Genomic DNA, 25,217 nt, shown 5'->3' on the forward strand with positions numbered 1-25,217 from the left:
AAATACATGCATTTCATCCTTCTGGAGTGAGTTTTCATCCTGGAATTCATATGCATTCTGTACTGTGTATAATGTTGCTATCTTCTGGAGGGTTGTGTCATAGAAGCACCTTTCCTCCAGGAACTTGTTGCATTGGGGTAGCTTGACATGGCCCACATTCAGATATGCAGGAAGAACTTCCTCCTGGCGCATCTGTCTTGAGAAGTCTGGTGGAAAGTGTAGGGAGACGAGTTGGAGGTCTCACGCATGGGAAGTACTGGAGGCATTTTGAAGATTGATTGGGAAATATTGATAATCTAAGAGACAGCTTTTTCAAATTGCTGGAGCTTCATTGTAACAGAGAAGGGTAATTGCCTTCTCAATACCCACTCTGTCCTTCCTGAGCATCAGAATCCTGGGTTGTCAGGGAGACTATGTGTTCAGCTAAGAGACTGGATTTTTCTGGCCTCCCTTTCAGGCAGAAGTGGTAAGTGAGATGGAGGTACAAATTACCGGGCAGAATTTCTGGAAAATATCCTCAAGTGGGTTGACTTGCTAAAGAGGAGTATTTTCCTGACTTCTTTCTTTCCTTCCTGTTTCTGACTGAAGCATAGGTGTGGTGGCTGGAGCACCAGCATCTGTCTTGAACCATGAGGATGAAAGCCAGGGACTAAGGTTGATTTGCCAGGAAGACAAAGGGAGCCTGAGTCCCTGCTGGTGCAATAGAATGGAGCTACCACTGTACTGGACCTGGGCTGTTCAACTCAAGGCTTTTTTAACTGACTTCCTCCATTTGAGACAATAAATCCCTAATTCACTTAAGACACAACTGTTAGTAAAAAGCAGTTAGAAATCAATTCCTAAGTGGTACATTCCTATTTCACTTCTCACTAGAAAAGTGGAATAAATTTTTCCTAAGTTTGTTTTGGGTGCTGTGAGGTGGGTGGGAGGGTGTGAAAATTACATCTGTCCCAGGAGTCTAAGTGGACTAGTGGCTCATCTTTTCCTGGAAAAAGAGTGAGTCTGCATTTCTGCCCTTCGGACCAGGTAGGCAGTTGTGAGGTATACTCTCAAGTTGGGGAAAAACTGAGTGTGGTGTAGATGGGCCCAGGGTCCAATCCAGTGACCAGAATTTAGCCCAGTGCCCTAATCCTTGGTCCCAGTTGACCCCACCTATAAATATTGTGCCCTAGGGGCATGTCAGACTGCCATATACCACCCTTCTCCAAAAGGGAATCTCCTCACCCTCTGAGACATGGCTCCCCTGTCGCTTGCTCCAGGAAAGTCCCTGCTCCCCTCCCTGTGCCCTGTATCACATGACATCAGTTTGTTACCTTCAAAGGTAAGAATTTGCAGGTGTGGCACTCATCCTGATTGTTCCAGGAGCAGGAACCAAGACTAACACCATTGTGCATCCTGGCTTCCCTTGCAATGAATGCAGCCAAGTAACTGAGTTCTACTCAAGGGCAATATGAGCAAGAGTAACCCCCCACACTGGCATAAACCTGGGAGGCACCATTCACCATAGAGAGATACAAGCCCAAGGAAGAGACCTGTGCTGCCCCAGCTCCCACTTGCTCTCAAGAGACTGAGTGTTTGAATGGACAGCAGCAAGACCAAATATGACAGCAGAACTCTGAGCAGAAACCTCTCAGCAACTGCCCCAGAATGGGCAGGACTTGGTCAATGATGCCAGTGCTCCTATTTTTATGTCTCTGCTTTCAACTCAGGATCAACCACAGGAGGTCAAATGTGCCCACACCAAGCACATAGGGTGTCCTGCTCCAGTTAGCCTGCCTCTAGCTTCCCCGGCCCACAGCCTCCCATCAGGGCACACAGGAAGCCCCTCAACACAGACTCCTCGCTACAGCAAGCTTGGAGTCCATCGGCTCTGCTTGTTTTTTTGGGGGCGGTCCTCACCCATTTCTGCACTCCGTTCCTGCTGAGTGCAAGGCAGAGTGGCTTCAGCGCTAGGATTGAGGGGGCCAGAATCTCTGGTGTTAACGAGGCTGTCAAGTAGTCCTTGCCTGAGCTTTTCAGGTTAGCACTGGGTCTCTTTTATTCATAGAGTTCCCTTTTGGTCATAAATTCAATTTATTGAGATTCTGTTTCCTGATATTTGTGGACAATTTGGTTCAAATAATCTCACAAAAATCTTTACAGGTTTGAATGTTTTCTTATGTTCAGTCTCAATGGAATAAAGATCCTTCTAATAACAGAGCTATCTATACCCAGAGTGTGCTGGGTGCATGAGGAGTCACTGGTGGGTAGTAGGCTCCCATCCCTGAGGCAGCTCCCATACAGGCTTGGTGCCCATGTGTTAGGTGTGGGCTAGGCAGGGGACTCCTTGGCCTCTATGAGTTGGATTGGATGCCTCTGACTCTGTTTCCAACTCCTCCAGGTTTCAAGGAGGCCCATATTTTGTGCCTGCCTCTTGTGACGCTGGCTGCTTCTTGAGATATTGGCTGCCTCTTGTGAAACTGATGCCTCTTGTGATAATGCATGCCTCTCCCCAAAGTGCCTGCCACTCAGGATACTGGCTGCCTCTCCCAAGAGTGCCAGCTTCTCACAATACTGGCTGCCTTTCATGATACTTGCTACCTCTCCAAATACTAGCCAACCCTAGTGATAGTGTGCACCTCTCGAGATCCTGGCTGCCTTTCCTGATCCTGGCCATCTCTAACGATAGTGCCAGCCTTTCGATACTGGCTGACTCTCATGGTACTGAGTGACTCTTGGGATAGTGCCTGCGTCTTGCGATAATGCTGGCCTCTCCCCATAGTGCCAGCCTTTCTCTATACTGGCTTACTCTCAGGATACTGGGTGCCTCTCACAATAGTGCTTGCCTGTTGTGATACTGGCTGCCTCTCCTGATACTTACCGACTCTAAAGATATTGGCTGGCTCACGTGATAGTGCCTGTCTCTCATGATAGTTCCTGGCTCTTGCGATACTGGCCTACTCTCCCAATACTGGGTACCTCTCCCAGTAGTGCCTGCCTCTCAAAATAGTGCCTGCCCCTTGTGATACTGGCCTACTTTTGTGATAGCGGCTGAATGTCAGGATAATGAATACCTCTCATACTGCCTGCCTCTCCAGATACTGGCTTCCTCTCAAGATAATGGCTGTCTGTTGAGGTAGTGTCTGTTTAGGAGTGTACAGTGTATTCCATCATCATGGTGTGTGTCTCTAAGGAGTGGCACACAGCCTCTATCAGCCATCCACACAGTCTGTCACAGCTGAATGCTTGTGCCCTCCACATCATGTCAGTGCCCAGCCCCCAGGTGCTGGCATCTGGAGGGGTCATGAAGGTGGAGCCCTCAGGAATGGGCTGAGTGCCCTTATAAGGAGAGACAGGAGAGAAACGACCTCTCCCCTCTGTCCTGTGAGGGCACAGCTAGAAGGTAGCACGAGCAGACCAGAAAGGCAGCTCTCACAAGGAATCAAATCGGCCGGCATTTGGATCTTGAACTGCTAGCCTCCAGACTGTGAGAAATAAATTTCTCTTCTTTAAGCCACTCATTCAGTGGCATTTTTGTTATGGCAGCCCAGGTTGAGTAAGACATGGCCTTGGGGCCCTGGACATAAGCAAGCTACCATCTACATCTGTGCAGTGGCTAGGCCAGATGTGCAGGTCAGCTATACCATGAGCCACCTCACTCAGTCTCCACACTGGCTCAACGTAGCTGGCAGGTGGAAGGGGGGGTTGCACACCTACCTGTAGATACCAGAGGAGACAGAAGTCAGGCAGGTTGAACAAAGACTGCAGGAAATCATGGTGTGGGATTCCAGGACAGACTCCAGGTGAAGTACAAGAGCACACCTGCAGGGACTTGGGTTGGGTAGAGAGGGGCATCATCAGTCCACCTGGATTGAAAGGATAGATCACATTTGTGTGACTGGAGCTTTAAAAGCTGTGTGATTCAGGTTCAATTTTGTAGAGAGGAATTGCCTCTACATAACTGAGGATGAATGGGTAACCTGAGGATTCACCACTGGGACCTCAGGAAACCAGAAATAGTGCTTTAACTAATGACGTGAGATCTAGACAATCCATGGTAGTGAATATATGTGCTCCCACTATGAAATGTATAATACAAAGATTACTAAAGAGTTAACCCACATGCAGTTCCTAGGTCTTATCTGAAGTGAACACACTATCAATTGTGGGGAGAGGGTTCTCCTGAGCAGCTGGAGGCATCTCTTGGCTCACACAGGGCCAGTGGCCTATATGAACCCCTCTGGGGACATAATGGAAGGTGGCCCACACTCTCCCCACAGAAGACAGACATAGTTGTTGGGTTGACCAGATGCTGACTGATATACATGCTCAAGGCAGAACAAGGGAGCACACATCACCAAATCTCTGTTGGGTAGCAAGATGCTGTTGATGATGGAGAGAGTGCACTTCTGTGGGTTAGGCCTCTCTGGGTACCCTTTTGGCCCTTGTTGAGATAGCTCTTTTCCCTATACCGCCATTAGATAATTTGTTTTCAGTGGAGATGGCAGGGCAGAGCACACTATTCATCTCTTTGTAAAGAAGAAGCACAGAAATGTGAGGTTTGGACTTCATGGTGCCAAATATTTATCATATTACACAGAGATACATTTTGAAGCAAAAGCACATTAATTATTAAGAATAAGTGTGTATTTGCACAAGAACAAATGCACCAAGGTCTGAGGATTAAAATAGCATCGATTATTGAAAAAAGGTTATGATACAAATGAACAGAGTAGCTAGACTTTCTCAATAATACTTTCATGAAAGAATGCAAAATAAATTCATAAATAAATAAAACCACACAAAAAAATTACAGAAATATTTTGACTTTCTTGTAGTATTCAAAATATTCATTCAAAATTCAACATGATGGCCCAAAATAAACAATTGAACTCAACGATCACTTACAACTGTCTAAGAGCACTCTCTCAGGACTGGACCATTGTGATGGAGTAGAAATCATTCTAGCTTATGTATTAATTTAATGTATAGCAACAATTTAATAATGTACAGTAGTTGTCATTTACCCTTCATCGAGTTCTTTACTCAAAAATCCCTTTTATTCTTAGACTTTTATTTTATTTATTATTTTAATCCTCATCTGAGGATATGTTCATTAATTTTTAGAGAGGAAGACAGATACAGGGAGAGAGACTTATTTACACAGTCACTGGTTGATTCTTGTATATGTCCTGACCACAACTCACACCGTTGTTGTGGCAGGATGATGCTCTAAGTAACTGAACACCACCCAGGACCTTAGATTTTTATTTTGAAGTTAAATTTTATATATCTTTTAAATCCTTTTGCTGAGAATTGTTTTCCTGCCCTCATTTTTTTGAGGATTTCTTTGCCTCACACCTGAATAAGGAGAACATTTAGGTGGCAAAGTGGAGAATCCCACCTCACGTTTTATGTGACTTGCTCAGGACAACTGTAGTAACCATGATGACAAACACCAGATAGTAAAGAATTTTAGCACCAGGCACGAAGCTGTTTTACATGGCTTTTATCTTTCATCCCCCAACAAGCCATGGAAACATTCCAACCACCACATCTTACAGATCAGAAACCTGCAGCTGAGAAAGCTAAGTACTTCAACCTGACAGTAGAAGATGAGATGGGAGTTGATCCCAGGATATGTAGCCTTGAAGCCAAAACCCCATGTTCTCAGGGTCTCCTGGAGATCTCCAGGGACATGCTCTGCATGGGCTTCCAAACTTCAGCTATCAAAACCCAGTGTGTACCTTTCATTCCTATCTCTCAAACAATAACTACCTCAAAATGAAGTAAACTTGATTTGCCTCCTGTTTCCTCTTTTAGAGAGAGCCCTCCCCACCTCCATGGATGTCTGCCCAAACCAGCCATGATTGTAATTTTTGTTAAACAGGTTCAATTCAATTCAATATCAGCTGTTTTATGTGGTTTTCAACAGTAAATTTAGCACAGGTAATGGTGCATGAGAGGAAAAAGCTGAAAAGTAGACAAAGGATGTGACTGAAGGCAGATATCTGCATAATGAAGGGATTGCTAGTGACCCTGGGACTGGAGGGACTGAGGGATGAAGGAGGCACAGGATGTGTTCTACCTGGTGAAGCTGAAGCCTCTCCTCTAAGCAGGAGCCACTGCAGGTGTGGTGGATTCTCTGGAAGCTTCAGGTCCCCTTTCAGAGAATCCACCAAAGCACACCAAAGAGGCCCCAGAAGCTTCCAGAGAATCCTCTAAAGCAGAGCGGGAAAGAAACATTCTATGTCGTCCCAGACTCCTGCCAGTACATCTGGTTGGACAAACTTAGCCGGACTCTAGAGGCCAGTGGAGTCTGGGGAGCCTATTTTACAATAGAGTGGAGTAGATAAGGGTGAAGAGTAGATGTGAAGGGTGCCAGTTGAATGAAAGGCAGGGTATTTAATGGTTCTCTGAGGTTGAACTTGAATCTGTTCACCACTGGCTTGTTTTTAGGCCCCATGCTGCTAGGAACATGTCCCATTTCAGAGCTGAGCCTGTGAATGGGAAACATTCTCTGTGTTTTCGTACATACTGAATTTCATCCTCACAGTCGAGTAGCACAATGGACCTTGCCAGGGCCTCACTCCAGTTACTGGATGAATTCACATGAATGGATGAAGGAAAGGCCTCCTCATAATGACATCATGCTGAGCCACTGGGCTCCTGTCCTCAAAGCCCAGCTCAGCAGAGCTATTTCCCAAACAGAGAGATCAGGTGGAGGACCAGGCTTTGCACCCCTATCTGTGAGTATCAGAAAAGACAGAAGTGAGGCAGGTAGAACAAAGACCACAGGCGATCATGGTGTGGGGGTCCAGTGCAGACTCCAGGTGAGTTATAAGAGTACACCTGCTGGGACTCAGGTTGGGTAGAGAGGGTGTCATCAGTCCACCTGGTTTGACAGGATAGATCACATTTGTGTGACTGGAGCTTTAAAAGCTGTGTGATTCAGGTTCAATTTTGTAAAGAGGAATGCTTCTACATAACTGAGGATGAATGGGTAACCAGAAGATTCACCCCTGGGATCTCTGTAGTCCAGAAATAGTGCTCTAACTGAGGGTGTGAAATCTAGACAATCCACTGTAGTGAATGCATGTGCTCACACTAGGAAATGAATAATGTAGAGATTACTAAAGAGTTAACCCACATGCAGTTCCTAGGTGATATCTGAAATGAACACACTATCAGTTGTGGGTGTTGGTTCCTCTTGACCAGCTGGATGCTCCTTGCAGTTCACACAAGGAAATTGGCCTCTATGGAGCTCTTTTGGCTCATCTTCCTGCACAAAGCATTTTACAGGAGATAAATAACTGATATGATGGTACCCAGAGGCCAATTCTGGGACTTTGCTACCTCTAGGCATACCCTGCAGGGATGGTGAAAGGACATCTAGGCCAGTGGGGGCCACTGCCTCTCAGAAGCTTGGAACCTGAACCTTGTGGCCAGAAGAAGGATGGATTGAACATAATATTAATGAATTGCCTTTACATTCCTCATCCAAATGTTTTTGGTGTTCTGGTACCCAGGCCCACATGGTTGTCAAAGCTGTATCCAAAGGAAGACAGAATGACACTAGCACACAAAGGAAACCCCGAAAAAGACTTGGTGAGGTTGGCTTGTTTACCCTGACTGGGAAGAATCCAGTCAGAATGGGTAAAAATTTTGAATTTTTTCTGTGCATGGAAGCAGCTTTACTCCTTTGCAGTACAATCATTCTCAGACCACACAGACCAAGCAGAGTCCTAATATCAATGAATAAGTCATGTTTTTGTAATTAGTAGAGAGATTATTGTATTCAAATTAAAGATGCTCAAGTATCCTAAAGATTCTTGTTTAAATGAGTGACACCCAGTGTACATGAATGTGCTCAGCAAACTCTGATTCTTAATCCAGTACAGGCCTCCCCAGGAGGTACTTGGAGAGGCAACAAGTACCAGGGCAAACTTGCACAAGCTCCAAATATTTGTGCTTCCTTGGCTGTGTGTGTGTTAAGTGTGAAGTGCGTTCCTCTTTCACTACGATTCCAGGGTCATACGGAGAGGTCTAAATGCATAGGTCAGAGGTCACAATTCAAGGGTCCAAGGACAAAGGTCATAGGACTGTGCAATGTCACAAGAGGCAGCAACTATGGAAAGCATCAGCACTATTCCAGAGAGTGCTTCCTAATCAGACACTACATCAAGAAGCAGCCATTAACTCGAGAGGGAACCAGTATCTTGAAAGGCAGGTACTATTGTGAGAAGCATTCATTATCCTGAGATTCTGCCAGGGTCACTAGAGTCGGCCAGTATCACAAGTGGCAGGAACTATTTTGATGGATGGGCACTATTGGAGAAGATACCCAGTATTGGGAGAGTTGGCCAGTATCATGAGAGGCAAAAAGTACCAGAAAAGGCAGGCACTATTGGGAGAGGAAGCCATTATGGTGAGAGTTGGCCAGTATCCTGAAAAGAAGAAAATATTGGGAGAAGCAGGCACTATTTGAAAAGGCTGCCAGTATGGCAAGAGGCAGACACAAGCACGAGAGGTGCGCAGTATCGCGAGAGGTGTGACTGTCACGAGAGTTGGGGAGCATCACGATAGACCGCGACTATCGTGAGATTTGAGAAGTATCGCGAGAGGCAGCCATTATCACGAGATTTGGGAAATATCGCGAGAGGCAGCCACTATTGTGAGAGTTAGGAAGTATCAGGAGAGGCCGCCACTATCACGAGAGTTGTGCAGTATTGCGAGAGGTAGTCACTATCGCGAGTGTTGGGAAGTATCGCGAGAGGCAGCCATTATCACGAGATTTGGGAAATATCGCAAGAGGCAGCTGCTTTCTCGAGTGTTGGGAAGTATTGCGAGAGGCCTCATCTATAGTGAGAGTTGGGCAGTATTGTGAGAGGCAGCCACTATCTCGAGAGTTGGGAGGTATAGCAATAGGCCCCAACTATCGCGATGCTACTGGGCACGAACTTCTATCTAAAGTGTTTACTGACTTACATTACTCCACGATCCAGAGAGTTGAGCTGAATGTAAAATCCCTGTGATGGGTAAAAAGTGTGGGGCCGGGGAGAAGAGGTGCTTCTATGGGGGGCACGGCTGGGGGGCACGAGGGTGTCCTGAGCCATGGGGACAGGACAGCACAGGATGCCCAGAGGAGGGCCCCTCCCTGCTCGGTTGTGTTAACCAAGGCAACCCTGGCCCACCAACCAATGCTGGGCATCTTATCTGATCTTGTCAGGAACTGTTTTTCCATCAGTAAAGTGGGAGGAAGAGGTAAGTTCCTCCTGGCACATGTTCCGAGGAACACGGTGGAAATAACTGTGTGAACATAAACCATACACTGAGCCTTTCTCAGGACTGTGCTGCAGAACTCGGAATGTACAGAGTTAATACAGTAAATTCAGTTAGAGCTACGAGAAAGGTCACAGTCAGAGAGCAGTTAATCTTCATCTGTGTGAAGCAACAAGAAGCTCTTATTTCCAGGGGTGAGACAGCCTCTGGTCAGTGAGACAACACTTTCTGTTTAATTCTGTGTGTGAAGAGAAGCTTAAGAAAAGTATTTAAGTGTGTGAGGTGAGAAAAAAAATAAAGCAAGTTATACAAAATATGTTTCATAAGCCAAAATGTACTAAGTACAAATAAGCTTATATTGCTTAGTAGTGTTTAAGTCATCACTGATTCTAGAATAAATATTTCAAGCATACAGAAGCAAACTTTCAACCCCAAGAATAAAATGACACCACCTGTCTGTTTAAGACATGATACAAAACTAGAAGTGTGTTTTTAAAAATTCTGTTGTATATGAATATATTTTCAAAGCATTGATTTCAACCAACACACCAATTTCAATCTATTCTTCGTATTTTATTTTCATTCACACTTAACAGTGTTGTACATCTGGATTCCAAATGCGCTTCACTTGCTGGAAAGGCTCACTGATACCCTGAGGTCACCGGCCAGGAACTGGCCGCAAGCTGCCGTCTCTGTCACCAGCCAGGAGATGCATTTCCTCCAGCCTGCTTCACCTGGGCAGAGTTGGAAATGCAAAAGCGGGCCTGAGCTACAGCAGAGTAAGGCTCCATCCCCCTCAGAGGCTGGAGCCCCTGCAGAGTTGCTCTGGCAGGTTCTGAAGCAGGTGCATGGCTGGGGTCCCGAGACCCAGTGCACCGCTGCCAACCCACTGGCTGCACCCCGAATCAGGCCAGAGTTACTTCCCCACCTCGGGGTCTGGAAAACCTTCCCACAGCCTGAGATCTTCCTTCAGTGCAGCAAGGCGAACTCCTCCAAATCAGGATGAGCTCGGGGCTGGGAACGTGACCTGGGTACTTGGTGAGGTTGGGGCTCTGGACGCCTCCAGGTGAGTGTCTGCTGGGCAGTCACCCTCCTGTGGAAACTGGGCAGGGCCCTCAGGTACTGAGCAAACGCTCAGATGGCTTGGCCTAGCCTTACCCCAGGCACCTCCTGGAAGAATCAAAATCTTAAACAGGAGTGGAGATCTCCACCCCACTGCCTGGTCAGGTCCAGGGACACTGCTGGGGTCACAGTGACTCAGGTGGGCCCTGGGTTCTCCAGAGTCAGGACCAACCAAGAAATTCAAAGCAGGGAAAAGATACTGTTTCCCATCTGCCTGCACCTGCCTTCAGGACGTGAGTGTCCAGACCTACTAAGATCTGGAGGATGTTGGGAACTCACACCACCCAACATTTCCCTCTGGTGGTCAGGAAGACCTAGTTCACTCAGACAGACTGATGTCTCACTGTTGTTACAATGGGCATTTCTCTGAGGACTAACGACACTGAACTTCCTCCCGTGTTTTTTGTTTTTGTGTAGGGTTTGTTTGTTTTTGGTCTTTTGTCACCTATCAATCTTCTTCTGTAAAGAGCCTGTTCAAAGCTTTTACTCATTTTTAAAAATTCCAGGTTTAAAATGAGTGATGCATTTTCCTTCAAATGTAATATGCAGCCTTTGTTCTAGACTCTTGCTAACACTGTCCTTTCTGCATCTATTTTGTCCATGTCGCTTTTCCAACATTCATTAATAAAGATGTGAATTTTATTGTCCTTGCTGACCTTCCCTGGCAGATGCAGGACCTGTGTCTTTGGTGTTCCATTTTATTACAAGGTGACAAAATTGACATTTTCTTTTTGAAAGTCATGAAATGGACCATTGTATGGTGAGGTCTCCATCTGTGCTCAAAGGTAGAGGAAAATGTTGCTGTGATTTAGCAGCAAAATTGAATTCTCTGCACCATGTATGGGGATTTCCAGCTCTAATACACCTTTGCTAAGAGCCCCGTTGAAAACGACAATGCTCGAGGAAAATGTAGGTGTTTGCAGTAAAAGTGAAAGATTTGTCACTCTCTGTCCCCACGTCCGTCCAGCCTTCTTTCATCTAGAATTCCTACTTTTTTGTGTGTAGTTAATACTTTTGTAGAGGAAACAGTGGGGCTTTAAGTTATTCTACAGCCTAGGTCTAAAACTTTAGGGCAGCATCCGTATAGATGAGACAGGGGAGGGAGAGAGAATCCAGAGATTCCAGGGAACAGAAGGGCAAAAGGGGGAAACCAAGGAGAGGGAGCCCCATTTATAATACAAAATTAAATTAGAAAGCAACAGACACGTTCTGTCCCAAGAATCCTGATTTGAACAGAAACTGTTCACTGTGGATGGGACTTGAAGCAAGGAGGGCAGGTCTGTTACCATCGATGTCCTTTATTTCCAATCCCAGGAAATGTGGGGAAAGTAGCACATTGATGGGAAACCAAAACAAATAGAAGGGTGGTCTCACCAAGCTTCCTGGGCAGGGACAGGGAGAGACAGAAACATAGATTGGCTGCCTCCTGCACGCCCCCAACTGGGGATCAAGCCCAGCATCCCCGGCATGTGCCCTGGTTCATGGGTGGACACTCAACCACTGAGCCACACCGGCCAGGGGGTCAGAGGTAGTTTAGAAGTCACCATCAGCACCCCAGCATAGTTACAGCATGCAGTTGGAGTTCAATTTGACAGAAATTGTCAGGTAAAAACCACCCATTCAGGAGAGAGTAACCCAAGCTCATTCAACGGAGATTGTTAGCATTTCTATGAGACGTAGGAAAATGTTGGACCATCTTCATAGTCTCTCTCCCACACCCCACGTTTGTAACTGTAAAGGGCTGGCTTTCCTAAACGAGAGGGCGTAGGCATCGCCATGGAGGGCCCTGGCAGGGACACCGTCTCTGTAGCAACCGAGTGCTGGAGAGCCGGCTTCTATCAGGAGTGCATCTAAAAACTCCCACAAGGTTTCGAAATGGGGAGCCAACGGGAGCCTATTTCCAATTAATTCGTCCTGTTTTATGTGATAAAAAAATTCAGCCAGGCTCCTCTGAGACAATCCTGCTTCCTTGTGTCATTGTTGGAATCGCGTGTTTAACAGGGAAGTGACAGCTCCTGCCCTTCTGCGTCCTGTGCTCTCTATCGCATTGTGGGTGGGGTCTGGCTGCTGGAATTCCCCAGCGGCAGAAAGTCTGTGAAGTGACCAGTTCTGTCTCGGACGTCACCTGATAGCACTGATCCTGATTGATTTCTTATAGTTTGAATTTTAGTACACTAGATTATATTTTTTATGTGCTGTGGAGTTGGGTTTCTAAGTTAATCATGTTGTGACATTTTTAGGTAAAGGAGCCCTGTGTGTTGCAATAACTGGTTGGGGGAAATGGACTTGGAGTCAGGGCTACACTGGAGGAAAAGGAAACCTACCCGGAGTTTGGCCACTGTCACTGAGGGAAACACAATGTGAATAATCTCCAGTCTTGCTTCTAACATCTATGCCAGATAGTGAAAATTTTAAAAACAGAATTTTCGGTACCAGATTTTTTAAAGATATGTTTACCTAAAGTTGACTATAGAAGAAATAAAAATAAAGTCAGCTTTTGTATCGAATGTAGCTGGAAAGACTGCTGCTCCCTCAGTAACAATAAGAAAAATCCAAACAAACTACAAATTCATTTTTGTGAACCTGTCCAAGAAGTGAGGTACTTAAGTGAACAAAAGGGCCAATTCATCCAAAATGAGTAAAAATCTCAAATCTGTATATATTTACAAGACAGCTTCAAAATACCTGAAGCAAAAGCTGATAGACTGAAAGGAGAAATAACAGAAGTAAACGATTGCTGTTGAGTATTTTGACATTCTTCCTTCAACAACTTACAGAACAAGGAGACAAAACAGTCACCAAGACACAGAGGACCCGAACAGCCATTTACCGGTTTAGCTTTTCTAGAACCCGCAGCCCGACATGCACAGAACACGCATGTACAAGAACACAGAGCACAGACCAAGAGAGACCTTATCCTGCGCTGTGAAAACCTCAGGAGACTGAGAAGAACTGAGATCATGCAAAGCAAGTTTTCTGACCATATTAGAAATAAATTGAAAATTAACGAGAAAGCTATCTGAAAATTTTTGAAATATTTGGAAACTAAGCTAAATCACTCAGTCCAAGAGAAAGTTCCAAGGAAAGCAGAAATGTTTGGAATAGCATGAAAATGTATCTACAGTGTGACAAACTCTGGAAATATCTAAAATGATGCTTAGATATGGATATTGATACAATATTGGGGCAATGATGTAAATAAGAGGGGACTGTTGCAAAACCGTGGGTCAGCTTTCTGAACCCGGTAATGCACAAGCTGGGCCTTGAGCAATGAGGGGGCGCAGTCAGGCGGGTGTCTGTGCCTGATAAGACCCGCGGGGTGGAGTGGACGGAACAGCATCGCGGGAGGTGTGGGATGAGGGAAACGTGGGCCTGACCCTGCACTACAATGAGCTGCATCAGGGTGACGGTTAATGATGCGAGAAAAGATTCCTTCCAAGGGGACCACGGGCAAGAACAACAGAGCCTGGGATTGGAGAGTCAGTGGCCCCTAAATAAATGCCCAGCAAGGAAAACAGAAGATGAGTGGTTGGGAAACAAGAAAAATAGGAATAGAATTACATCATAACAGAGAAAAGAGCACCAGCTTCTCTCTGGGCTTTGCTGGCATCACCCCAATCCATCTTCAGAGAGGGGAGGCTCCACCAGCCAGCATTTTCCCATTTCTTTATTCCAGTCTTCATTTCTTTTCTGAAACTAACACCTTTTTCCAATTTTAAATGTTAGTTATTTAAACGCCAATATTTCCTGAAATATTTGTCAGGGTTTTTTTCTCTCTAACAGGACATTGGTTACCTCTATACCAATGGCTGGAAAAGTAAATGGTTTTCATTTAAACCCCCTTCCCCTGGACAACGCCCTCCCCTGGACTGAGAACCTTCAGTGCAAGAGAGATCCGTCTGAAAATAGGAGCCGGCGAAAGGAGGCCTGGACAGCGGAGGCCCCTTTTCAATGGTGGCCGTGATAATGAGAACCTGCCTACAGCTTCTTCTCAGCTAGAAAAAGAAAGGGAACCTGCATTTAAATGTTTTCAGCTCTTCAATTAAAAAAAAAAATCAGTATACCTTCCAGAAGTAAGTTTCAACAGGAGCAGACAAAAGACTCCCCCTTTCCAGGTAACCTGGCTCTGGTACCTGCTCCTACTGGGCTCTTCTTCAGACATTGCTATTGTCCTTAAACTAAAAAGTAGCAAATAATATGACTCTACTAAGTATAAATACTCTCCCCCCCTGGTTTATCAGATGCTCCATCTGCTATTTCAGACTGTTGACTCGTATTCACCTGAGATTTAACTAAAATCCCGAGATGTCCACATCAGCTTCAACAGACTCTTCCAAACGCCTTTTCCTTTGAGCCTGAATTGGAAACGCTGCATTATCTCTTTCATTTCAGCCCACACCTCTCTAGCCTTTTGTGGATTCTATGTTGTGAGGCATACTAGCTATTTCCATAGCTTTCTGGTACCCACAGAATTGCCACACTGTATTTATTGTCACTCCCTCTGAAGTGACTGAGTGTCTGGGGATGTCAGGCACTTGGCTCCCTGTGGGGGCTACAGACAGAAGTGAAGTGGCCTCTCACCTCCCCAGCTCTCCAACCTCAGGTCGCACAGTGGGTCATGCAATCAGAAGTGGTTGCTGTGGGGGACCTGGGGGTGGTGCAGGGGACACAGGCCTTGATGCATCAGGACAGGCTTCCTGGAGGAAGCCGCATTTCTACTGGTTCCCTGTTAATCACTGTGGTGCTGATCTGATGATGGATTCCGGTGACCAGCGCCAGGGACACCTCCCCAATCAGTGCTTCTCCTTGAGGGCCTCAGACCAGCAGCATGGCAGGGCGGGGACCTGCCCGAAAGGAAGGGGCTCAGGCCTCCCCCAGGCCTGCCACACTGTAAACAGGAAGATTTGCAAAGTTGTGTTTTCATATCTCCGCCAGGGGATCATGGTGGCACAAACCTGTGAGCACAGCTGGTGTGGACAATTCCAACTCTTTCATCAGTATCAATGAGAATCACCCATTCCCAGAAGCTGGGGAGATGGGGGGACACCCAAGGTGACATGGAGGTCACCATGTTGTACCTGCAATGATTGTTTGTCCGAGGGACTCCCTCGACTTCAAATTACCAGCAGAGGTTGCTATTTTATACTTTTTTAGCTTGCCAGTTCTTTGCTGTGATACTTTTTCAAAAATATATTTTTATTGATTTTTAGAGAGGGAGAAGAAGGGAGAGGCAGAGAGAGAAACATCAATGTGAGAGAGAAACATGGATCAGCTGCCTCCTGCACGCCCCCTACTGGGGATTGAGCCTGCAACGTGGGCATGTGCCCTGACCAGGAATCAAACCGCCAACCTTTCCATGCAAGGATGACACCCAATCAACAGAGTCACACTGGCCAGGGCTGCTGTGATGCTTTTTAAAACTATAACACAGAGCTGCATATTGTATTTCCTCAAGAAAGCCACAGTGGTACATTCCATCTCACATGCTCTTCCTATGGTGACACTGACATTCTTCCCGCTGAGTGGTGGGGTCTGTGCCCCTCCTCTTGAAACCGGAGGAACTTCTGTAATTGCCTTGACCATTGCAATATGGTGGAAGCGATCGTAAGTGAGTGGGTCATAAAATGTCATGCCTACCTGCCCTGCTCTGTGGGTGTGCAGAGCCTTGGAACCCAGCCACTGGGCCCTAACAGAGTCCACAAGCCATATGGAAATGCACCCTGTACATCCAGCCAAGAGCCAGCATTACCTGCCACACCTGGAGTGAAAGAGTCTTCAGGTAAGTCCAAGTCACTCTAACTCTTCAAGCCAGGGCACAGCAGGGGACAGGGACAACTTGTGCATGCTAAGCCTTGTCCCAGTAACGGATCTGTGGAAACAATAAATGGTTACTTGTTTCCAGTCACTGAGTTTGGGGAGGTTTGTTCCGTAGCAGCAGATAACTGAAACGTGCAGAAAAGTGGACAGGAAGCACTTTTAGAGAAAGTAATCACTAAATGAACACACCTGCATAATCGTCCCCTAGGTCACGAAATGAAACACTGCCAGCATCCTATGGGCCCCTCCAGACACCTCCAAGTGACAACACCCCAAAGGCAATCACTCTCCTGATTGCCAACACTGGGGATCAATTGGGACTATTTTAAACTCTAGATTAATGAAATAATCTAACTGGTACTCTTTTGTGATGAATTTCTCCAGTATTCTTTGTGCAGTTAATCCAGACTGTTGCCCACAGCTGTGGTCCACTCGCTCCCACGGCTGAGTGCTGTTCTACTTTACGGACATACGATTCTTCCTCTGCTCTACTGTTGGTGGATATTTGGGGTTGAAACCATAATACTGCTATTGATATTCTCATGCATGTCTCTTAGTGTATGCAGTCATCATTTTCTTGGAACTTATACCTAGAAGTGGAAATTCTGGGTCATAGAATATACAAATATTCATATTTTATTTAAAATACCAAACTATCTTCCAACATGACTACCAATAAGCCCTCTCATCAACAGTGTATAAGCTCCTTATTTTTAAAATTTTTATTATGTTTTACATTCTTATTGAATTTATTGGGGTGACATTGGTTAATAAAGTTATATAGGTTTCAGGTGCCCAGTTGTGCAGCACATCGTCTGCACTCTGCACAGTGTGTCGGCTGCCCCAGGCCAAGCCGCCTTCCATCGCCACTCACCCCCCTTTACCCTCTCCCCTCCTCTGGCCGGTCACCCACAACAGTGTATAAACTCCTTAAATGGAGCCCTTCTGCTGGGCGACCCTAACGTGCACTTTCCTGGTGCCCGATGCAGTGGACACCTTTTTTATGCTAGTTAACGCATTTGTACACTTTCTCTTGTCAGTTGCTCGTTCAAGCTTTTGGCAATGTTTTCATTGGGTGGTCTTACCTTTTTGTTATGTTTGTAGGAGTTTATTGCCTATCCTATAAGACACTTGTCAGTTGCCAGCTGCTGTAGAAGAAGGCTAGAATAATCTGTGGCCGTGATGGAGGGACCACGGGCAGCCTGGCGTTTCAGGAAGGGGAGTCAGGGGTGGCTGCCCGTGGGGTTTTCATACCTGAGATCAAGCAATTTAGGGAGAACCTTTAAATACAATTATCTGATAAAGACTTGGAAAATTTCATGATAAAAGAGTTGGGATTGGCACCACCCCCGCACAAGACTGGGCTGAAGAGTCTTCATAAAATAAACAGGTTTCATGTGAGCCCTTACACATTATTTTCTTTGAATCTAAACTCATCTCAGAAATAGCACAATTAGTATTTTTCCTATTTTATGTGTGGAAATTGAAATTCAGAGGACTAAATGAATTGCATAATGCCATACAGCCTTGTTCAATAGCAAAATAATTTAGATCTAAACAAGGCTAGGTTAGGGTTAGATTTCAACAAGTTTAGATTTAAGCAAGGCTCTGTCCTTGCAAGACGTGCCTCTATATATACCTACTGTGTTCCAGGCTCTGTGGTCAGCACTGAAGCTGCAAAGGCAAGATGTAGATCTTGCCCTGCAGGGACCTGAAGTTTAGGGACAGAGACCACCCAGTGGGAGAAGTGAATAGTGTCATAGTGCCCAGTTGGGAGGCCATATATCCCAGATATTTATGAGGAAGCGACGAATCTTGAAGGACAAACAGAAGTTAGCCAGGCGAAGCTGGTTGGGGGCGTTAAAGACTTCAGGCAGAAGATACGGTCAGGGAGGCCTGAGAGCACGTCACACTTGGGTAACTGCTGCCAGTTCCGCATGTTGCTGTGCTGGGCTGTGCGTGAGGAGCGGGTATGAACACAGAGGTAAACAGTGTGCCCTCAGTTGGAAATTTGAACTTTGTTCTAAAGGTTTCAAGGCGCTGAAAGAGGAATGTAAGTAGGCGGAAGGACTCAGATTAACCAGAGTTTGAGACTTAGCTCTTCTGCTTATTAGCTATGGGACTGTAGTCAAGTGACTAAATATTTTGAGCCCCAGTTGCTTCATAGGCAAAAGTGGAGATAACATTCAATTTGCAGGCATTTAGGGGGACTAAGAAAAATAAAAAACACTAGTGTATCCCGAACGGGTAAGTACTGCATGTGGAGGCCCAATTAGAAGTAAGGAGAGTTCCCTACACGAATTCTAAGCTTGTAGAAAGAGCCATTTGCAGTTTAGACTGACAGAAGGTCTGTAGGCCTGGTTTCCCGGAATTACCACATTTATGTTCTTTCTCACAGGCCAGCCCTCCAGATCTCTATATTGAAAGATTTAATATAGCTCTTGGACAGTATATGGGAGCATTGCAGAGCATTGTGCCTCTTTTCATTTATATGGTAAGTTAGAGCTTGGTTTACTGGTCTAAGCATCAAGAGCGAAGCATGTTCTGTTTTTCTTTTGCTATATGTTATGGTGGAAATGGAAATTAATCTATTTTAGGAATGTTTGAAAGTGTTGCCATAGAAGAATTATTTACCCCTTTTCTGTTTTAAAGTTCCATAAATAATATTGCTATATACACAATTAGGCATGAATATCAGCAGTAACCTGTTGAGCATTTATTTTATTTCTGCCATATGGAAGATATTGTGCTTGGAAAATAAAGATGTATAAGAAAGATTTCTTGTCCTCAGAAAAAGAATTAAGACGTGTATCTAAAAATGTGAAGTATGATAAATGCCAAGTAAGTCATCTCATAAAAAAATGGAATGATAAAATTTACTTGCGTTCTGATGATTTCTTCCACTTGGAGAATTATGCCTCGAGTATAATTTGTGGTCTGTTGACTTTGTTGATTAGTCCCTCTTCCCTTTAAATATATCAAGTTGCAGAATCTTAATGTCAGTGTTCCTGTCAAGTGGAGGGGCTCGTTATCCCAATGGAGTGAAGCCATCATCCCAGTTCCTCTTTGCTTATTAGATTAGGGAAGGGGGTGTGTAGGTTGATCCTATATTCTATAGCATAGAGATTTCTGTATGTCTTATACCCATCTTCAAAATGATTTATTTATGCTCCATAAGATATACTTCACTGAAAAAAAAAACACCAAAACTACTAGAAAAAAGCCATACAAAACAGAACACTGGGAGAAATTTCCATTATCACCAGGGGCCATTATTTAAGTAATTTATGGAAGATACTTACAGTTGAAAAATATGCAGTTAAAAATAATGACGTGTTATGTTATTTTAGAGAAAAATCGTTCCCAAGAGACATTATGTGGAAAAGTAAGATGCAGAGCAGGGTATAATATTTCTCCATTAGCAAGTATGTTTTCTTCTGGAAAAAAGCATATCCACATATGCAAGCAACCTTTTAGGAAGAATATACAGAAGTTTTCCCAGTGTAGGGTGGGACCTTTTGGAATGGGACGGAGGGCCTGCAGTGGGACAGTTCTTTTTATTGTATAACCTTTTGCATGGTTTTAATTTTTAACCATGTACATGTTATTTTTATAATTTTTTAAAGAGAAAAAAAAAAGTTGTGTTAAGAATTAAGAGAATCAGCAACTTGTTAACATTCCTCTTTGCGTTTTCCATTCCTGTACATTGAGTTAACATTTAAACATGAACAAATTCAATTGTATTGACTTATCAGTAATTCTAATCAGGATGCTTCTGGCTGCCAGAAACAGAAGACCAGATTCAAAGCGATTTAAGTAAATAAGGGAAAGCATTAGCTCTTACAGCAAAATCCAGATATAAGGCAGTCTCCAGTTTGGCCGAATCTGTGGTCTAACAGTGCTGCCAAGGACTCGGGTTTTCGTCTCTGCTGTGTACAACATCTGATTCACCTGTTCTCCGCACAATGCTGAGATGACTGTCAGATACTTTTCATTCAAGCCTAGCTTTCTCTCAGCCTTACGGGGCTGCCGTGGGTCACGCATCTCCCTTTGAACCAGACTCTCTCTCAGGAAATACCACAAGCTGAGTGACTTACACTAAGCGCTGGAGTGGAGTGTATTTGGGGAGCCAGCCAGTGCACGTTCGCCACCTGCTTTCAGCCTAGATCATGGATAAATGGGAACTTTTGTTAGTGATACCTGGTGTTGCCTTTAGATGATCCGGTATTTTTAAAGGGCATATTAAGTGCCTCACACAGTGGGTTCTGTGTGTCTGTCCATCATCCCTCTCTAGGTCATGCCAGGTATCTCCCCCTTGTTCTTTTGGAGGTGTGTGGTTCATGGCATTTTATCTTTATGTACTTTTAACCCCATGCTGGAAAGACATGTAAATAGGATGGGGCTTTCTTTTGTTGCTTGGTGTTGGGTTTTTATGTTTTGATTGATGCTTTTATGAATTGTTTCCCAAAAATAATTTATTTTTAGTGTTTCAGTTTTAGACTAATCATTTCCTCTAATTGATTCGCTGAGGAATAATTTATTTTCCTTTTCAGAATAAGTTTTACATCGAAACGAAGCTTAACAGAGACTTAAAAGATGACCTTATAAAGCTGTTTACGGAACGTTGCAGAAAAGCACATTTACAGCCTACTGCGTGAGTAATTCACCTTGCTGGGCTGAGAGAACACCAGCAGTGATGTGCATAGTTTTTGGTCAGCGAGCACTGGCTCATAAACCCCAGTGTTGGCGTCTTCTGAATCATGCTGCAGAAGGTGTTGAAGCCCAGTTCTGTAGAGGGGGCCCGAGGAGTTGAAAGTGTGACTTGGAGGTCACCTCGTGAGCTGGGAGCTGCTCAGCCACGTGCCCGGACAGTGCGTGATACTTGCTGCCTTTCCCTCCTCTGACAATGGGGGACATAGCAAGGAAGGGGGGTGCCCCTAACTTTGTCACTGGTAACTCTAGGAGGAGCCCAGTGTGATATCTTTGAAGCCGGAGCACAGAATCCTCTCTGATGTTTACTCTTTAAGGCAAAAACACTTCCCCTCTGGCTCTGGCATTTATTAACTGTATCTCAGGGCAGTTTCTTACCCTCTGGTCCTGTTTTCTCTTCTGTGAATTGGGATTAGTAAAATGTTTAACGTGGTTATTATGTAGATTAGTAAGTAAGCAGAGCATCGTGCCAAATTCAGTTTTTCCTTTCCCCCCATTCCCAGGCCCCTGCCCCCTTACAGTAGGCGGCATCTTATACCTTTCCTAAAGGAATACACCTCTCCAAGTGAAATGTAGGAGTCCCCTACAACCTAATGTGTCAGCAGTCATTAAAAGCTCATATTTTATGCAGTAAATCATCAAGTCATGTTTTAGAATTTGGCACATTTTGGATTTGCAGTAATTTTTGCTTTTCTAATAGTCATAGTTTCTACCACAATGAACTTTTACTGGAATTTACAAAAGAATTGTTGTAAGCTTGACCACAAACTCTTTCATTTTTGAGTGTAAATAAAGGGAAGGAATATTAAACATTGGGCCAATTTATTTTAGAAAGACAGGGTTTTCAAGTAATACTGTAGATGAAGATAATATATTTCATTATGTCCTCAAGAGATTCCAGAATCATCCTGGAGATCTAGAATCTTGGGAGTATGGCCTTTTTAAAAAAAGGCTTTCCAGATGCTTACAGATACCTTTAAATATGATCTTGTGAGGTATCCCAACTATTAATTATAACCACTTAAGTATTATCTCTGATGTCGACATTGTCCTTGTTTTCATTGTAAAAGAAAATACAGCATTTTGGAGTTTTTCCTGTTAAAATTCTTTAGACCAGTGCTGTCATTTGGTAGAAAAGCATATTTACTATGTAAATATGTTTTTATATTTGTCAGTAATTTGGAAATCAATTTTATTGGGCGTATGCAAAGAAAATATTCAGAGAGAATCCAGATTTAGTGAGAGAAAACATAAACGGATTACTTCTTCCTTTCGTTTATTATAGAATCTGATTTTTAATAAACATTACACTTAAAGGTGGATATATCTTTTCTTTTTCAAGTAAACTGAAAAGGCCCTTAAGCTTTTGTAAGTTGGATAAAACTGAACTTATGAGATATTTGTTAAGCAGTTACCAGGCACTGTGACTATTCTGTAACTGCCAGTTTGTACTTCATAGTCTCTTCCCCCTTTCCACCCAGTCTCCCCCAGCTACCCTCCCATCTGGCAACCTTCAGTCGGACTTATTGGAGGTCAAGACAATTGGTCAAAAGTAGGGAGAGGGAATAATAGAGTATGGGTTTCGAGTGCCTGTTGATATTAGAGAGAACCTTGAGTTGGAAGAGACTCTCTTAGAACCTAAAATTTAGAATTTCAGTTTTAAACATTATATTTTTAAAGTATTTTCTGGAGTGCTCAAATTAGCATTTGTCTCCTTAAAATTTCTCTATGCTATTTATAATTGTAACTACCTACTGATGATAAAATCCAAAGGATAAACTTGAACAATGCACTTTTAGCTTTTATGTAAATTCAAGTGTAACTCACAGTGTATGTTTGAAACTGTAAAGTCATTGTTGGCCAAGTGAGATGGCGTTTCCATTTTTAAAAAGACACCGACAGAAGAAAACAGCCTGTCCAATTTGACAAGCCAAGTTATGCCAAGTTTATGGAGTATTTTGGTTAATAAATTGCAGATCTTTGAGAGAGAAATTAAAAATGAACTGTTTTGAGTCAGTAGTATCTATTGTACCCACTAAATGGAATTTGTTTGTTGAAAGAGACATGGACAGATGAAAACAGCCTGTCCAATGTGACAAGCCTAGCATACAGTAAAATTATGCCAAGTTTTATGGAGTATTTTGGTTAGTAAATTGCAGGTCTTTGAGAGAGAAATTAAAAATGAGCTGCTTTGCCCGGCCAGGCGTGGCTCAGAGGTTGAGCATCGACCTAGGATCTAGGAGATCGGGGTTCGATTCCCGGTCAGGGCACATGCCCAGGCTGTGGGCTCAATCAATGACTCTCTCATCATTGATGTTTCTTTCTCTCTCTTTCCCCCTCCTTTCCTCTCTCTGAAATCAATAAAGATATGTTTAGAAAAATTTTTTTAAAAAAAGAACTGTTTTGAGTCAGTAGTATCTGTTGTACCCACTAAATAATGGAATTTATTTGTATTTGTTAATGATGTTATCTAGAGAAATTATTTCTATCCATTTAAAAATGTTTTAATAAAGTTTTTGTTCGGCAGTAGATAACCTAAAAGAAAGCTGGCTCTGTTGTCAGGTTCAGTCAGGGTCCTGCAGTTCCCAGTCATGGGAGTGAGAAGGGTGAGCGAGCAGGGTCTCCCTGCTGTTATCCTGAGTAAGAGAAAACACACACACAGCTGTAGCATTTGGGAAGGTCACATTGACTCAGAAAGTCAGCCTGACTCTGACTGCAGCTACTGACATTACCAATAACGCGTCTTTCAGAGAAATCCCAAGAGCCTCAAATATAGTGATCTGGGGGAGAGAGAAATGGTTGAGAGAATTAGAGAACATTTTACCCCCAAATGTAAGTCTTTTGAGTCATGAGCATAATGGGAAGCACTTTTGGCTTCCTAAGTACCATGAACACCATTGCTTTTAGAAAGCTGTCCTTGTTTTCAGAGCCGCCGTGGACTGAGTAGTTTCCATTAGTGTGTCCGAAGCCTGTACGTGTTTACTTGCTGGACTGAGCTCTGTTGCACTGGATTTAAAGGCAATTCTTGGTTTGTCCTCTTGGGGTGCTTTTTTCTTGCACTTGTTTACCCTTCTATCTTTGGGAGAAATAGTAATAGAAAGAAAAACCAGTAAATATTGCATCATTTTTATGTCCCAGTTTTTCTTCTTTTTTCAGCTTTACTTTTAGAAGCCCAGTCAACACATTTCAGGTCACACCTTCAACTATGGCAAATATCGTGCAAGGCCTGTATACTCTCAGACCAGGTAAATTGTACATCATTCCTTTGGGGTTGGACTTGTTTGTTTGTGGTAGTTCCGGCCCTACCCAAGAAACAGTGTTTCTCTGTGTGTTTTCTGAGCCCTAATGGTATTTGGGTTGGTTATGGCAAAAAAAATTGAGTAGATACTCATCATTGTGAAATGTAAACTCAGGACTCAGGTGGAATTCTCTCTATTCTAGTGAAAACCAACTTGTTTAGGAAACACACAAAAGAGTTTGTAGGATACACTTCTGATAAAATTGACTCTCGCGTCTGGCATTAATCTTTGTCTCTTTTTGTTGCGGAGCCTCCTTCACTTCTGCCCACACTGCGGGCGCTGTGCACAGGAGCACACGCTCCTGACGCATTCACGATGCCGTCTTCTCAGGCTTGTTGAGTAACTTGCAAGCAGTCCGTTGGGGGTCTTAGAAGGTATCCCCGTCGGGAAAGCGGGACTACTTTAATAACCTTTTTGTGAAATTCTTTTGTCATTTGAAGATGGAGTGAAATAAAACCTGATCTAAATTGCTTAACACAATACCTGATAATATAATAAGCTTACTAACCTTAAGGTATTACGGTACACTTGGGTCCAGTGGTTATTTTACTTTAATTGGTGGCTTGATTGTTTGCTAAATTTAAAAGATCCGTCAGAATTTAACTTGCTAAAAATGGAAATTTGGTGAAAACTGTAGTAGGAGTAGAGTGTGATGTAAATGCTTCTTTCTCAGGCTACTTTAAACAGTGGCTTCAGTATTCAGATTCAGTGTTACTTAAATTTGGTCGGGTCTCACTCTATTCATAAAATTTAAACAAATTATCTGTATAAAGTAATTATTTATATAAAGTAGCAAAATATTTTATTTCATGTTTCCAATAAGCTGATGTTTCTCTTTTTGTAGTTTCTCAGAATTTTGAATTTCATTTTACTAAATGTGATGAAATGGCTCATGGATTTTGCTTTTAGTGCTAGGTTATGAATGATTTATTTTATTTTATTTTGGAAGGCATCCAAGTGCAGTTTGACAAATTTCTAAATTCTGCCTCCCAAGTAGGCAGCTTTATC

At 43.8% G+C, this 25,217-nt stretch overlaps 1 pseudogene across 1 annotated transcript in view; it reads left to right on the forward strand.

The window, feature by feature from the left end:
• Positions 1-25,217, forward strand: part of LOC308552026 (CDK2-associated and cullin domain-containing protein 1-like) — a 68,059-nt pseudogene that overhangs the window by 35,083 nt on the left and 7,759 nt on the right. The window contains exons 3-5 of the transcript in view: positions 18,599-18,694; positions 20,754-20,854; positions 24,067-24,155. The product of the transcript in view is annotated as a CDK2-associated and cullin domain-containing protein 1-like (transcript). The remainder of the gene's footprint in view (positions 1-18,598; positions 18,695-20,753; positions 20,855-24,066; positions 24,156-25,217) is intronic.

The sequence above is a fragment of the Miniopterus schreibersii genome, assembly GCF_964146895.1.
Source record: "Miniopterus schreibersii genome assembly, contig: HAP1_SCAFFOLD_26, whole genome shotgun sequence".
In the NCBI taxonomy this organism is placed as follows: Eukaryota; Metazoa; Chordata; class Mammalia; order Chiroptera; family Miniopteridae; genus Miniopterus; species Miniopterus schreibersii.